Source organism: Xenopus tropicalis, chromosome 8, assembly GCF_000004195.4.
Source record: "Xenopus tropicalis strain Nigerian chromosome 8, UCB_Xtro_10.0, whole genome shotgun sequence".
Taxonomy (NCBI): Eukaryota; Metazoa; Chordata; class Amphibia; order Anura; family Pipidae; genus Xenopus; species Xenopus tropicalis.
The window spans coordinates 56283228-56294926 of NC_030684.2; positions in this window are offsets into that span (position 1 = coordinate 56283228).

Here is an 11699-nt window from a genome sequence, read left to right on the forward strand (position 1 = left end):
AGTATTGTAGTTGACCCCTCCCACACCTAGAATTCAAAATTACTCCTACTTAAAATTCTTCATTGCCTTGAACCAATATGGGAGCTGGAAGAGAAGAAGGTCTGCCAGAAAATTAATTCTTGAAGACAGGTTTCAGTGATACAGCATGGAACAAACAAATAATTTTATACGAATGAGGCTAATTGAACTTAAAAGTGACATTGTTTAGCTGCTGAAGTGGTAAAATGACCAAGTAACTTCTGTCCAAGTTTTTGTCAAGTGAACAGCTATACTTGATCCCCAGCCTTAAATTTAGGATATTTCCTCCTCTTATGGTCAGCAAACAATTCATAGGGGTCTGGGGTCTGGAGATAGAATTGGAGCAGAGGGACGTGGAGAGAAGGGTGCCTTGGGAAGGAGCCAGGAGGAGTGTATTATCAAATCATGATGACAGCAGCCCGGTTGAGATTATCTTCCAATGAGAATCATGTCTGCTCTTCATTACTGTTTCATGCAATCATTTACAAAAGCATTTGTTTTTTTCCTAGCTTTAGGTGTGCAGTGCTCATTCTGTAAAAGACTAAAATAACTGGCATCAAGGTGGTGTGAATAACCCACAGAATTCCTTGATAGAGTTTCTAAAACTTAACCCATTTTTGGTTGAGCAATGCTTTTCATATTATGTAATATGTATACTGTGTACATCTTCGGTGCTATAGAAATAAATAAATACAATACAATACCATTTATAAAATGTTACATATTAAATTCCCAGTAAGGTCTTTACCTTTTCCAGAATAATATGTAGAGCTTCTGGGGCTTTTAATAATGATTAAACAGTTCTGTGCGGTAGTTTTGAAGAGCAGTAGAAAAAGTGCATACATTTATTTGATATCCTTAGACATACAGGTATTACACTTTGTTTCATTCACTGCATTTTTATTGTGTCTCTAACCTAGCATAAGAGAATTTCCATTGATAGCTATAGAGATCCAAACTTGAAACAAACCTTCCTATCTAAGGTATAAAATCGAATCCAAGAAAAGTATTCCTTTTAATGATTGTACAGTGAGTCATAAAGGAACAGCCATGAAATCCTTTACCTCTTAAGAAAAAAAAGGTTTTTGTATAATGAGCTCTATCTATCTATCTATCTATCTTGGTCTGTTAAACATCTGAACCTTCTTCAAGTACAACATTAATTTATACAGAATATAACTTGCATAAACAAGAAAGTGAACCGAGAAACTGATATACATTTTAGATAGATGATATATATTAGTAGATCAATAGATGATAGATAAATAAAATGTGTGTATCTTATCTACTACATGTCGTAAGGTAACTAGAAAAAACATCCTGAATATGAATGTCAGGGGTCCACTGAACAGTTTGATGTCCAATGTGCATAGGTTTACCTAAGTATGTGACTTTTAGGGACCCCAAGGTGAAGATACCCCATATCATCATGATATGTCATTTCTGCTCCTTCTAAATCAACACATTTACATCATTTTATAAAGTATGCTCACCCCAGAAAACCATATATTTTATGAAAGTACACATTTTCCTGAGTCTAAAATGGGTACGTGTCTTTTTACTCCAAAGTACCAAGCCGCTAAGCTATCCTAAATTTGCAGATTTTCCAAAAATCACAACTCCAAAATGGGTACACGTGTCTTTCTACTCCAAAGTACCAAGCTAAAACATCCTAGATATGAATGCTATGGGTCCACTGAACAGTTTGACACCCAATGTGCAAAGGTTTATCAAAGTACATGGCATTTAGAGACCCCAAAATATACCTTGTGCAAACTAATTGCATGGCTTACATTTACCTAATTCATAAATACACAGCCAATATTTTGTGTGGTAAAAACTGCAAAAATAGTAAGGTGACCCCTGGAAACCACATATTTTCTAAAAGTACACATGCAGACAAATCCAAAATGGATTTTGCATGGCATTTTTGAATATCACTTTTTTTTTTGCAATGTGCCTCATTTACAGTATCTTGCACAATTTATTACATACAAAGGCACAACACCCAACACAAAAATGAATGACAGAGGTCTCATGAACAGTTTGGCATATCTATGCATATTGGGCATCAAAATATGTGGTATGTACAGACCCCAAATAAAAATAGTGCATATGGATATTTCTCTCCTACCAAATATGTGTTGTAAGACCCCATAACTGTAATGAGAACCCAAGAAAACCATATATTTTAGGAAAGTACACATTCTGACAAATTTAATATGGGAAAAGCCGCCTTTATACACAAAAGTACCAATCTGCAAAACTTTCCTAAAGTTTGCAGTTTTTATGACTTTTCTGAAAATTGGCTACAAATGTTGCAATTTGCAACATTTATCTCACAAAAGTTCTTACATAAAATGTCACATTACCCTAAATATAGATGCCAGAGGTCTGTTAAACAGTTTGGCAAATCTATGGGGCCGATTTACTAACCCACGAACGGGTCGAAATGAGTCCGATTGCGTTTTTTTCGTAATGATCGGTATTTTGCGATTTTTTCGTATTTTTTGCGATTTTTTCGGCTTCTTTACGAATTTTTCGTTACCAATACGATTTTTGCGTAAAAACGCGAGTTTTTCGTAGCCATTAGAAAAGTTGCGTAAAATCTGGCGATTTTTCGTAGCGTTAAAACTTGCGCAAAAAGTTGCGCTTTTTTCGTAGCGTTAAAACTTACGCGAAACTTTGCACCTTTTAAGTTTTAACGCTACGAAAAAGGCGCAACTTTTCGCGTAAGTTTTAACGCTACGAAAAAAGCGGAACTTTTTACGCAACTTTCGTAATGGCTACGAAAAACTCGCGTTTTTACGCAAAAATCATATTGGTAACGAAAAATTCGTAAAGAAGCCGAAAAAATCGCAACAAATACGAAAAAGTCGCAAAATGTTCGTTTTCAAGTCGGAACTTTTCCAATTCGGGTCGGATTCGTGGGTTAGTAAATCAGCCCCTATGCATTTTGGCCATCAAAGTATGTAAAGGCAAATTTTCTAGGCTGCCAAATCAGCTTTTGCAAACAATACCCCTTGCTTGCATATTATGTGTTGTAAGACCCCCTTACTGTACAGAGACCCCAAGAAAAAAGCAGCCTATGCGAAGAAAAAGCCTTTACTGCAAAGAACATAGGTACAACGTTCTTGGCAGTTAAAGACCTTTTCTGAAAGAACATAGTGCCTACATTCTTTGCAGGGAATGGGTTAAAAAATAAGTAAACCTTTTTTTTTCTTCTATCCCTAACATGACTCTAAATAGCACCCAGGATAAAATACTTTTCTCCCAGTGCTCAGTCTAATGCAGATTCTGTATCACTAACAGCGCAGCTTCAACTCTCTGAGCTGCTTCCTAGTCTTTGCTGAGCCCTGCTTCTCTCTCTGACTGTAAAGATAGTCGAAGAGGTGCCAACAGTGCATGACTTACTGATTTTCATTGGAGCAGTGGCAACAAGCATGTGTAGTAGGCACCTCTTCAACTATTTTCATTGACAGAGAGAAAGGAGAGCTCAGCAAAGAAGAAGGGGGAGCTTCATGCTAGACTAGGAAGTAGCAGAGAGAGCAAAAGTTAAGCTGCTTGTCGTACAGAATCTGCATGAGACAGAGTGCTGGGTATTCTGGGAGAGTTTTAGAGTCATATTAGGGATATAGCTGAATAGTACCAGTAGAACATGGGTTACTGTACTCTCTGACCTAGAAGTGCAAGAGGAAGGTGAGCGTGTTGTGCAACTACGCTACTATACAAAAAAAATAAAAACAGAGGGCGCCACAAAATAACAAATATTAATTGAACAGCCACAAGGTTTATTTAGAATACAGCTTTTCTGAGGCAAGTGGGATCCACTGGAATTTCTACACTACAGGCAATGTGACCTGGGAGAGATACCTTCAAAACTACCAGTCCTATGTAGGAGCTCAGAACTGCTCTTTCTTGCTCAACACTAACTGCCTTACACTCCTAGGGTGTACTATAAAGGGAGCTACACCTGCCAATATCTAATGCCTCATTCACGGGGCCCTGTTCCCTGACTTTAACTAGGCCCATGCCCAGGCTCACAGCAGACATCCACCCTGTTCCTCAGGTGGAAGCAAAGAGGAAGGTGCCACTCCTTTCCCAGCACTATACCAAAGTGAGGCAGGAAGTGGTCACCATACCTGCTTGCCAATAGCATACATATGAAAATTAAAGGAGAAGGAAAGGTAAAAACTAAGTAAGCTTTATCAGAAAGGTCTATGTAAACACAGCCATAAGAACTCACAGAAACACTGCACTGAGTTCTCTGTCAAAAGAAACAGGATTTGTTGTCTCTTTGTTTTCCTGTACCAGAGATACAGAGCTCTCTCCCCTCTCCTGCTCCCCCCTCAAGAATGCTAAGAACTCACTCTCCCCCCCTTTGGAATGTGGATCTGAGCCAATCAGCAGGAAACTTCCTCATAGTCTTACTAACTGAGCATGTACACCGGTCTTGGTCTTGGTTTAGGAGCGAGGCATTATGGGAACTTTCAGCTCAGCGTTTTTTTTTCCTATGAGGCTTTTGATCATCTGAACGGGAGAAATATAGAAGACTTAAGGGCACTATTGAGAGAACTGAAAGTATGCCTGCAGCTTAACTCTTTATTAGTGTTTCCTCCTCCTTTAACTTACCTGTACTTAGATACATTCCCTTATCCCCAGCAACTAAGGGAACTGAACGTGTAAGGATTTCACGCCTTAGGAGACATATTGTGTAAAAACTAGAATGTCCCAGTGCATTATATTTCTGTAAATATAGAAGGATTTTACTAAAAAGATATGTTTTGGCTGATTTATTAAGAAATTCCCCCCAAAACACAACTAGTCTTGCCCATCTGTTGCACCCTCCTGCTACCTCATGCTGCTCTGTAGTATAGGAAAAAATCAGCAGCTATGTGGACCTGATGGGGAACTGAAATCTGGCTTTTCTTGTGTGATTCAGAGCTGTGATTGGCTATCACCCTCCTACTGTGATTCTGGCATGGACTGTTAGAACACATTGGGCCCGATTCACTAAAGGGCGAAAAAACGTGCGCTAAAATTTTTACCGCGTCTTAATTTTGGCGATTTATCGCACGATTCACTATAAGCATACTCGCGCTTTTTTACGCGCGGTATTTCAATGCGATAAATAGCGTGCGCGGTATTTTCCGCATGCAGGCTATTTATCGCATGCGCTAATTGTAACAATCGGCAACATAAAAATGGCGACATTTTGCCCTGGGAGAGTACAGAGTGCTAGAGAGGTGCTGTATAAAAGTTTATTTGCAAAAACCCCCCCCAAAAATTATAAAAATCTAAGTAAGAAAAAAAAAGAAGTGCTAGAGATAATAAAATGGGGGGGGGGGGGGCATTTAAGAATATTTAGCCAAATACTTAGAGATTTTAGACACAGAATAAATGGCAAATATGTTATGGGCACTTTATTAAATGGGAACAAATATAATATTGCAATTATTCTGGCAACAAAACATTGGATTGGCAGTTATCACACTCGCCAGAAAATACGCTAATGTACTAATTAACGCAAGTTTTACTATTCAGAAAAATGGGCTAAAGAGTAAATTGTTGGCAGAATATTTGCAAACATTTAAACCATATAGCATATTGATGCTGTTACTGATAAATGTAAGAGTGTAGGGGAAACTACATGAAAGTATAGAATACCATATCAAGGAAGGAAAAATAATGACACATTACTCAGTTCAAAAGTAGAAAAATAAAAACTTTTACTTAAAATAATAAAATAAAAAAGGGGGGGAAAAAAGGGCTTGCTGCCCTTGAGTTCTCGCATGTCCCTCTGGAGTTGATCCACCTCCCCCCGGAGCTGGGCCAGCTCAGCTTTCACGTTGGCCAGGTCCTCCTGCACTGATGGTCCTGCAGGAGAACCTGGCGCCCAGCGCTTGGCCTGGGGGGAGTCCGGGGCCTGGAGGGAGAACCCAAGGGCCTGGGGGGAACTGAGGGAAAACTGAGGGGAAACTGGGGGAGGAAAGAAGGGGGGGTGTCTGGGGCCTCGGGGGACCCTGGGGCCTCGGGGACATATTCAGCCTCGGAGGCCTCTTCTGGGTCTTCACCCAATGGTCCTGGGGCCAGTTCTTGGGCCTCTGGGGCCGCAGGTCGGGCCGCTGGGGCCGGTGGATGGGCCGCTGGGGCCGGTGGATGGGCCTCTGGGGCCGGTGGATGGGCCTCTGGGGCCGGTGGATGGGCCGCTGGGGCCGGTGGATGGGCCGCTGGGGCCGGTGGATGGGCCGCTGGGGCCGGTAGAGGCTGGAGGGCCTGGGGTTGGGCCTGGGGAGGAGGCGCCAGCTGAAGTTCTGTGAAATAGTATTGCAAGATGTTATTTTGTGTAATATATTATATATATATACATTCATACACCATCATAAATAACGGGGCCCCTCACAACAACATTTTTTGGGCCCCCCTCCTCCCACGCCCCCAATGGCCCCTCCCCCTGTGAACCCTCACATCAATACAAAGGACACACAGACATTGTTAGCCAGGGCCCCCTAAAACATTCGTGGCCCTTCCCCAAATGACTCACACTATGGGCCGCTCCCTGCTGCTTCCCCCCTGCTTTAAACATATTTATGCATATGTATTTGAAAATAGATGTGTATATATATATATATATATATATATAAGCCCATATTTTATTGCAAAAAACTCATTTACTGTACTTTTGTATAATTTTTCGCCTGCTTGTAGTAGGTGTTAATTTTCGCATAGCCGAATGCGATATTTAGCGCGCAAAAGATATAGTGAATCATGCGATCGTATTCTTTTCAGTGCGGAAATTAACGCATGCGCTAAAACTTGTGCGAGAAATAACCCATGCGAAAATGGCGATTTTTCGCACGCGATAATACTATGGTGAATCGCGCGCAAATTATTTTGCGTTTTTTACCGCAAAAAAGCGTGCAATCATTTTTAGCGCACTTTAGTGAATCAGGCCCTTTGTCTTAGGGACAGGGGCAGGGACCAAAGAGGATCTATAGAGAGCTCCAATAAAGGGGTCTTTTTTTAAAGATAATGATGATATTTTACCCAGAGTGAAAGCTATTATTCCTTATTGCCTACAAGATTGGGGGGGGGGGGTTAACTTTTGCTATATGTCTCCTTTAAAGAAGACATTATTAGTATTATTTGATCCATATTTCATCTACGCAGATACCATTTAAAGTGAATTTGTTGGAAATTAAGAGCAGATACTTCCTATATCTGCTAAGTTCATTTGATATATATTTGGCAACAGTATTAGTCTCTTGAATGAAACAATGCAGGAGATGCAAAATTATAAGTGACAGATGGCTATAGAAGATCAGCATATGTGAATATAAAATGTTAGTATGCTAATGGTGTGCAATTAGTAAGTGACTTACATTGTGATGTTGCTGATTTATTAATTCCCCTAATTAATAGGGGAACATTTGCATACTTGACGTTCATGAATAAATTACACTTTACAGTGGCACTACATATTGGAATTACTGTGCTCCACAACTTTTTAGAGATTGTGCTTAATAATACTTTGTCAATAATTGGGCAGAAATATTTGGAGTGAGTGTTTTATTACTTATCTCTCTGTACCAGGCCTCCCCTATTCGTTACTTTATTATCCAGTCCTTTATTAAAACTACTGCCTGGTTAGGTATACAAAACCCTAGCAGCCAGATAGAAAGATCTGAACAAAAAGCTAAGTAATTAACCACAATAAAATGAAAACCAACTGCAAATAGTCTTACAATATGAATGTCTGCAGCTCAATAAAAGTTAATTTAAAGGTGAACCACCCCTTCAATTATACACAGTGATCTTTTTTTTTTTTTATTTCCCTTTGTTTCGTTTCAATTGTGTGCGGTTCTTCTTACATATAATTATTAATATACATATTTTACTATTGCACATAATTCCTTTATTAGAAATCATTTTGAAACTAGTCATTTTAACTAATATGATGCACCAATCTCAGTAGTAAAAATTATTTTATAGGCTGGCAAAATATCATTGTACAGGTATGGGACCTGCTATCCAGAATGCTCAGGGGGTTTTCTGGATTAAGGATCTTTCCGTAATTTGGATCTCCATAAATTAAGTCTGCTAAAATTCATGTAAATATTGAATAAACCCAATAGGCTTGTTTTGCGTCCAATACAGATTAATTATATCTCAATTGGAATCAAGTACAAGGTATTGTTTTATAATTACAGAGAAGGAAATAATCTTTAAAAATTAGAATTATTTGCTTATAATGGAGTCTATGGGAGATGGCCTTTCTGTAATTTGGAACTTTCTGGATAACGGGTTTCCGGATAAGGGATCCTATACCTGTACATACAACTAATGCATTATTGCTTACAATCTAGTAATGTCATTTTTACCATAAAACTGCTGTCCTCTGTCCAATCTTCATCTGCTTTAATGGGTTACAGTTTTGACATCCCTGCTCTAAATATTGCACAGTAAACTATCCTTTTTTATGAAAGTTCTAGTCGGAGGAGTTAGGAAATGTACTATGATGAATCATAAAATTTCCACTCAGCAGTTTATGGTCAACCCACTAACATTTATTGGGTCATTTTTTGAACAGGGCACTGTGTTCAAAGTGCAAAAAGGCTGCAGTCATCCATTTTTTGCACTTTGCACGCTCCATTCTGCTTTTTAGGAATGACCTGCTGCGTACTTGAAAAAAACAACGCTTACTGTGTTAGTCAGCACTGTATTGGTGAGGGGCATATAGGCATTTCCCAACCCCCTAACTTATATGAAATTCAAAAGCGCAAGATAAAGAGCAGCAGAAGGTACATGCAGCAAGGTGGGAACCATCCAAAATGCTTGGGGCCTGGGGTTTTCCAGATAAGGTATGGTGATCCAAATTACAGAAAAAACCCTTACGTCTGTTGAAAAAAATGATTTAAATGTTGATTAAACCCAATAGGATTGTTTTGCCTCCAGCAAGGATTAATTGTAGCTTAATTGGGATCCAATACAAGAAACAGTTTTATTATTACACAGAAAAAGGAAATCATTTTTAAAAATGTGAATTATTTGCTTATAATGGAATCTATTGGGACATGACCTTTCTGTAATTTGGAGTTATCTGGATAATGGGTTTCTGGATAATGGATCCCATACCTGTATCAATAGATTCATTTCCACTTCAAATGGGGGAAACAGTACTCTTCCTGGCAAGGCTAATAATATGGCTTACCCACTTGAGCAGAGTACGACTCTGTTTGTTCTACGAACATTTAAGTTTAGAATTTGGGAAAAGGAAAAGAAGTTGGGTTAAGCTGTCTGAAAGTCCACAATAAGCTCTGCAGTGTGACTAAAACGCTGGGTTAATTCTGTCCAATTGTTTACACAGAGGTAAATGACAATGCACACAATAAGTATTATCTGTTATCATGTATGTAAAACAGTTTGGGAGATTACCCAGGCATTGTAAAGAAAAAATAAGCAGAAACAAAAAAGTCAATACATTTCCATAATAATGCAATTAATTATAATTTGAAATCTTCTTTGTTGATAAAAAATATTGTAGAATTGATATAAGTCTGTCACTCTTTATTGCTTTGAGCATTTCTATTTAATGCAGTATTAGCGGCCATTATTCTCCAACTGATGAGAGATTTCTGAGTATTGAAAAACTAAGTTATTAAATTATCATTTGTTTTTGCAAGTACATTTTAAAGAGAACCTGTTCTATAAATATGCAAAAATAAAATAATTTTCTGCTAGGGCAGAGAAGCATTGTAGGACTATTGAGATTGTTTTGCCATCCAATAAGGATTCATTATATCTTAGCTGGAATCAAATACAAAGCTACAGTTTTATTATTACTAAGAAAAGGGATTTTTTTTTTTTTTTTAAATTAGAAGTATTTGTGTAAAATGGACTTACATGCATAACAGATTCCATACCTGTATAGGCAGAGTAATACTGTTATGTTTATTAACCCTGTGAAGGGTATATTTAAAAAAACAGCATGCAAAAGGCACAAGCAATGCAGCTGTGGGGTGGCTAGGCATTAAAAATGAACTGCATGATATTCTAAAACATATAATGCTTATAAGTGAAAAGTCTGAAAAGGACTCCACTTTTTTGTAATCCAATGACAATAATGGCTGAGCCTTCACAATTTGTTATACCATTTTTGAGCAGCAACTACTGTATGAATAGAATTGAAACCATTCTGAATCATTTCGCTTATCTATAATCTTTGGTTTACTCTGGCGCATTTGATATTTGAATCTTGCTTGTTACTAAGTCTTTTAATTGACTGATACATCATAAAAAGTTAAATAAAATAATAACTGAAATGAAATTAAAATGAAAAATATAAAATTACACTTATAAATGTCAGTATTTAGATTTAAAGACTTCAATGTCAAAAAAAAGTCTTGAGACATATTCATTTATTGTGTATAGCTTTAATTCAAGCATTAGACATGTTTTAGCAATACAAAACAACAAGATATAACAATAAAGCCGAATATTCGTTTTTAAAAACTTTATGTTAATCTGTTTGCCCGTACAACTACTACCTAACTTCCAGCTAACCCAGAGTAATCAGATAAATGTGCCTTGTGACACAATCAAGATGTACAAAAAAATCCAAAACAAGTCACGCTAGTTCTTGTTTTAATGCTGTGAATATTAATGCATTTATCCCAGTATAAGATAAGCATAGATACTCCTTTAAATAATGATTTTTCAAGGATAAAATAAATGCAGCCAAGTCAGGGCTGTATTTAGGTCCGGTGCTGCCCTAGGCACCACACCTCAGCCCACTCTCTTCCTCAGCAATTTATGGATGCACCGATGGTCTCGGTACCCAAAGGCCACCCCATAAACCTGCTGCCCTAGGCATGGCCCCTCAGGTGCCTCTATGATAATTATGGACCTTGTCCCAACCTCAACCAAAAAAAAAATTCTAAAAAAATACATTTCTAAACTATCAAATACACTAGGCCCCATTAACAATGCCCCAGGCAGGTTACAAAGTGCAAAAAAGGCACAGTCTGCCTCTTTTGCTCTTTGCCCACTGCCTTGGGCATTGTGCAAATTGCCACATGCCTCTGCACTCCATGTCAAAGCACAGAGATCTTAAGGCCCCTTAGGGCAGTGGCACACAGGGAGATTAGTCACCCACGATCACTGGCGGGATAGTATACGCATAGCTTCGGTTGTCGAAGTTGCCTCGCAAGGAAAATCCGGGTGACTTCAGAAAACGAAAGCGACGCCTATAACATCCCACCAGTGATTTACATTTGTGCCGGTGGGATGGCATGTCGGGTAGATTAGTTGCCTGCAAAAGTGAAGATTTATCGCGGGTGACTAATCTTCCTGTGTGCCAACTGCCCTTAGTGTTCTTGCACTTGAAGATTTGGGAACAATGGAAACTATACAGTTAAGATTAGATTGTTAAAAAAAAGAAAACCAAAATCAGACTAAGGGCTCTGGCACACGGGGAGATTAGTCGCCCGCGACAAATGCCTCGCGAGGCAACTTCGGCGATTTGCCGAAATCGCCTGCGCAGCGTGTGCCATCCCACCGGCGACTTACATTTTTGCCGGTGGGATGGCAATTCGGGGAGATTAGTCGCCCGTGAACAGGGAGATTTGTCGCGGGCGACTAATCTCCTCGTGTGCCAGAGCCCTAAATGTATAGGAAGGAGA